We start from the raw sequence: 4,715 nt of genomic DNA on the forward strand, positions 1-4,715 counted from the left end.
TAGAACTAGTTTATTTAGTTGAATTAATAGAACTAGTAAGTGTTTAATGTTTCCCCTATATATGAACATATATGTTAGATATTAGATATAAATTATATGTTAGATATATATTAAATTAAGTTATATGAGATTTCATTATCTAATTAACATTTTATTATATAGAACTAGCTACCTTATTTTTAGTAAGAAAATTAATAGAACTAGTTTAGTTGAATTAATTAGTTGAACTAGTTAGTTGAATTAGTTCAATTAATTAGGTATATTTTTCGTAAGTGCTTAGTTCAATTAGTTAGTTGAACTAGTTGAATTAACAGAATTAGTTGAATTAATAGAACTAATAAGTGTTTAATGTTTCACCTATGAACATAGGAATGTCGTCTGGCGACGAACACAATTTCATTATGTGCGAATACTGCAAAGACCAGCGCGGCCTGTGCGGCAGAAATTTTCTAGTTGATGATAGACGCTTCAGCATCAAGCTGGATGAGAACTTCGAAGTGGATACAGTAAGTCACAACGACAAGTCTTTTTTCGTAATTAAGCATGTCTTATGCTTCATTTGCTTCACCTTTTAATTTTAATTTTTTATATTGACAGCTTACTTCCAATCAAGCAAACATGTCCGACGCTTGGTAGACAGGACCGTCCACTGTCCCGGGGCTGAACTAAACTTGAGGAGACAAGTCATTATATTTCATGGCTTGAGGATCTTAATGCTGTCAAGACAAATTTCTTTTCTGCACTTAGAAATGTTTGTACTCAAAACATGCGACCAATAGTGTTCGTACTGAACTATGGTCACATATATTTAGGAAAGATGGTAAGATTTCTACTATTTCTCCTCAGTGCATCTTTTGCATACATTATTTTTTAAGCTAAACTTCATTGCTAAGTATGTTACTATACGATGTTCTTCAACAGAGACTCCCGATGAATTTTGTGCCTGATTGGATCGAGACTAAAGGTATCATGAATATTGTTAGCTTACGGCCAAGATATCCTACAATGCACTTTAGTGCATTCAGGATTTCTAATAGCGAAGAATGCTTAATAGTAAAAGACTGGAGCAAAATTGTGAACGATCATAGAGAAGTACTAGGGGGCAGCAATCAGAAGCGCAACCCACGATTAGGAGACAGGTTCATCTGCATGCTCCAATATGATGAATCAGCAAAGCTATACATGTTCTATGCTATTTTACCTGAGAGAGAGCAACAGGAGTGATTAATTAGCTAGTTCATGCTCTTAGTACTTGTCCTCTCATGTCCGTGTTCTTCGTCCTGAACTTAATCTCAAACAGTGATTTGCTTTTGTGGTGTTATGAATGCTTATAATATCATTACCATGTTGAACTCGATGATATCTTTGCTATGAAAACCGTTGGTGATGATATATATGATGCAAGAGTTTTTATATTAATTAATATGATGATGATGATGATGAGTTATTATATCATTTATGAAAGAAATTGCATATTTGTTTCAACTGGATGGATTCTAGCTAAGTGATCAAGTATATGCCATATCCATATTACCTCGATCACTTAAGTAGGTGATCAAGTATATATAATATAGATATTACATATACTTGATGACTTAGCTAGGATCCACACGCATCCAGTCAAACTAATCACCTAATGATTTAACAACTCATTATAATGTAAAACAATCACTAAATTAAATTGAAAACACAAAACTAAAGTAAAAATAAAAATAAAACCAAAACACACCAAAACATTTAGTACCGGTTGGTGTTACGAACCGGTACTAATGTCCTACGCGCCCACGGAGCTGGCTCGTGCCACGTGGTTGACGTTTAGCACCGGTTCGTGCTGAACCGGTACTAAAGGGGGGTGCTTTAGTGCCTACAATTTAGTGCCGGTTACCGAACCGGCACTAAAGGCCCTTACGAACCGGTGCTATTGCCCAGTTCTGCACTAGTGTATCAGGGTTTTGGACGAGAACTCATCTGTTACACGGGCACTTCAATGTTTTTTAAACTTATTTGAACTCCGGACTTCTTTTGTGTTCAGTATGCAGCATTCAAAGCGACATCATCAATTTCCAACATGTTCTGACATCATTTGTTGTTTTTCAGTCATTTACCTAATTGTTTAGAGAGCTAAATGACCGTGAAATTGAAAATCACTACAAAATGAACAGTGAAAATGTTGAAATTTAGCATGGTATCATCATTTCACCCGCATAGCATGTGCGAAAGAGTAGAGAGGGTCACGGCAAAAACTGGACGCACTTCGTGTACAAACTGGACAATCTCTTTCGGATTATCAGAGTTTCGGACCAGAACTCATCTGTTACACGGGCACTTCAATGTTTTTTAAACTTATTTGAACACCAGACTTCTTTTGTGTTCAGTATGCAGCATTCAAAGCGACGTCATCAATTTCCAACATGTTCTGACATCATTTGTTTTTCAGTCATTTACCGAATTGTTTAAAGAACTAAATGACCGTGATATTGAAAATCACTACAAAATGAATCCTGAAAATGTTGAAACTTGGCATGGTATCATCATATCACCCGCATAGCATGCGCGAAAGAGTAGAGAGGGTCATGACAAAAACTGGACGCACTTCGTGTACAAACTGGACAAACTCTTTCGGTGTATCAGGGTTTCGGACGAGAACTCATCTGTTACACGGCCACTTCAATGTTTTTTAAACTTATTTGAACTCCGGACTTCTTTTGTGTTCAGTATGCAGCATTCAAAGCGACGTCATCAATTTCCAACATGTTCTGACATCATTTGTTGTTTTTCAGTCATTTATCTAATTCTTTAGAGAGCTAAATGACCGTGAAATTGAAAATCACTACAAAATGAACTGTGAAAATGTTGAAATTTAGCATGGTATCATCATTTCACCCGCATAGCATGTGCGAAAGAGTAGAGAGGGTCACGGCAAAAACTGGACGCACTTCGTGTACAAACTGGACAATCTCTTTCGGAGTATCAGAGTTTCAGACGAGAACTCATCTGTTACACGGGCACTTCAATGTTTTTTAAACTTATTTGAACACCAGACTTCTTTTGTGTTCAGTATGCAGCATTGAAAGCGACGTCATCAATTTCCAACATGTTCTGACATCATTTGTTTTTCAGTCATTTACCGAATTGTTTAAAGAACTAAATGACCGTGAAATTGAAAATCACTACAAAATGAATCCTGAAAATGTTGAAACTTGGCATGGTATCATCATATCACCCGCATAGCATGCGCGAAAGAGTAGAGAGGGTCACGACAAAAACTGGACGCACTTCGTGTACAAATTGGACAAACTCTTTCGTTGTATCAGGGTTTCGGACGAGAACTCATCTGTTACACGGCCACTTCAATGTTTTTTAAACTTATTTGAACTCCGGACTTCTTTTGTGTTTAGTATGCAGCATTCAAAGCGACGTCATCAATTTCCAACATGTTCTGACATCATTTGTTGTTTTTCAGTCATTTATCTAATTCTTTAGAGAGCTAAATGACCGTGAAATTGAAAATCACTATAAAATGAACTCTGAAAATGTTGAAACTTGGCATGGTATCATCATTTCACCCGCATAGCATGTGCGAAAGAGTAGAGAGAGTCATGGCAAAAACTGGACGCACTTCGTGTACAATCTGGACAATCTCTTTCGGAGTATCAGGGTTTCGGACGAGAACTCATCTGTTACACGGGCACTTCAATGTTTTTTAAACTTATTTGAACTCCGAACTTCTTTTGTGTTCAGTATGCAGCATTCAAAGTGATGCCATCAATTTCCAACATGTTCTGACATCATTTGTTGTTTTCAGTCATTTACCTAATTGTTTAGAGAGCTAAATGACCGTGAAATTGAAAATCACTACAAAATGAATTCTGAAAATGTTGAAATTTGCAATGGTATTATCATTTCACCTGCATAGCATGTGTGAACGAGTAGAGAGGGTCACAAAAAAACTACTCAAAAATAAATAGAAGAAAATAAATAAAGCAGAAAAGAAAAAAAACTATATAAAAATTACTCAAAAATAAATAGAGGAAAATAAATAATGCAGAAAAGAAAAAACTATATAAAAAGTTACTCAAAAATAAATAGAAGAAAGTAAATAATGCAGAAAAGAAAAAAACTATATAAAAAATTTGTTGGGGCGCTGCCCAGTGGGCCTGCCAGACCTAGGGTGTGCAAATGCAGGCTTAGAAGGGCCAGCAGACTCACAGGGCAGCGCACCCTAGTTAGGCCCAGAAGCCTGCTATATAGACAAGTTCGAAGGAGCAGCCGCGGCTGGGTTTATAAACCAGTGCGGCTGCCCTTCGCTCGGCGAGGTGGGACTAAACATTGTGCACCGCCGGTGGCAGCACACAACCATTAGTACCGGTTGGTGGCTCCAACCGGTACTAATGATTGGGCCTTTAGTACCGGTTCATGGCACGAACTGGTACTAAAGGGGCCGTTTCCCGCCCCTTGGCCTGGCGAAAATTGGCCTTTAGTACCGGTTGGTGGCTCCAACCGGTACTAAAGACCCCTCCTATATATATGGCACTTACGAAAATTCAATTTCATCGACCACCACTTCTTCTCGATCCAACTTCTTCGCTGCGCCCATCGCCCATCGCGCGCTGCCCTCGCAGGCTCCGCCGCCCTCGCCGCCCGTCGTCGCCTTCACCGCCGTCGCCCCCGCCACCCGTCGTCGCCCCCGCCACCCGTCGTCGCCGTCACCGCCG

The 4,715-nt window shown here is 38.7% G+C and overlaps 1 long non-coding RNA gene across 1 annotated transcript in view; it reads left to right on the plus strand.

Annotated features, from left to right (window-relative positions):
• Positions 1–429, plus strand: part of LOC119317091 — a 21,579-nt gene extending 21,150 nt beyond the window's left edge. Inside the window, exon 3 of the long non-coding RNA XR_005153509.1 lies at positions 370–429. This is a non-coding gene — a long non-coding RNA (uncharacterized LOC119317091). The remainder of the gene's footprint in view (positions 1–369) is intronic.
• The last annotated feature ends 4,286 nt before the right edge of the window (positions 430–4,715 follow it).

This window comes from Triticum dicoccoides, chromosome 6A (assembly GCF_002162155.2).
Source record: "Triticum dicoccoides isolate Atlit2015 ecotype Zavitan chromosome 6A, WEW_v2.0, whole genome shotgun sequence".
NCBI lineage: Eukaryota > Viridiplantae > Streptophyta > Magnoliopsida > Poales > Poaceae > Triticum > Triticum dicoccoides.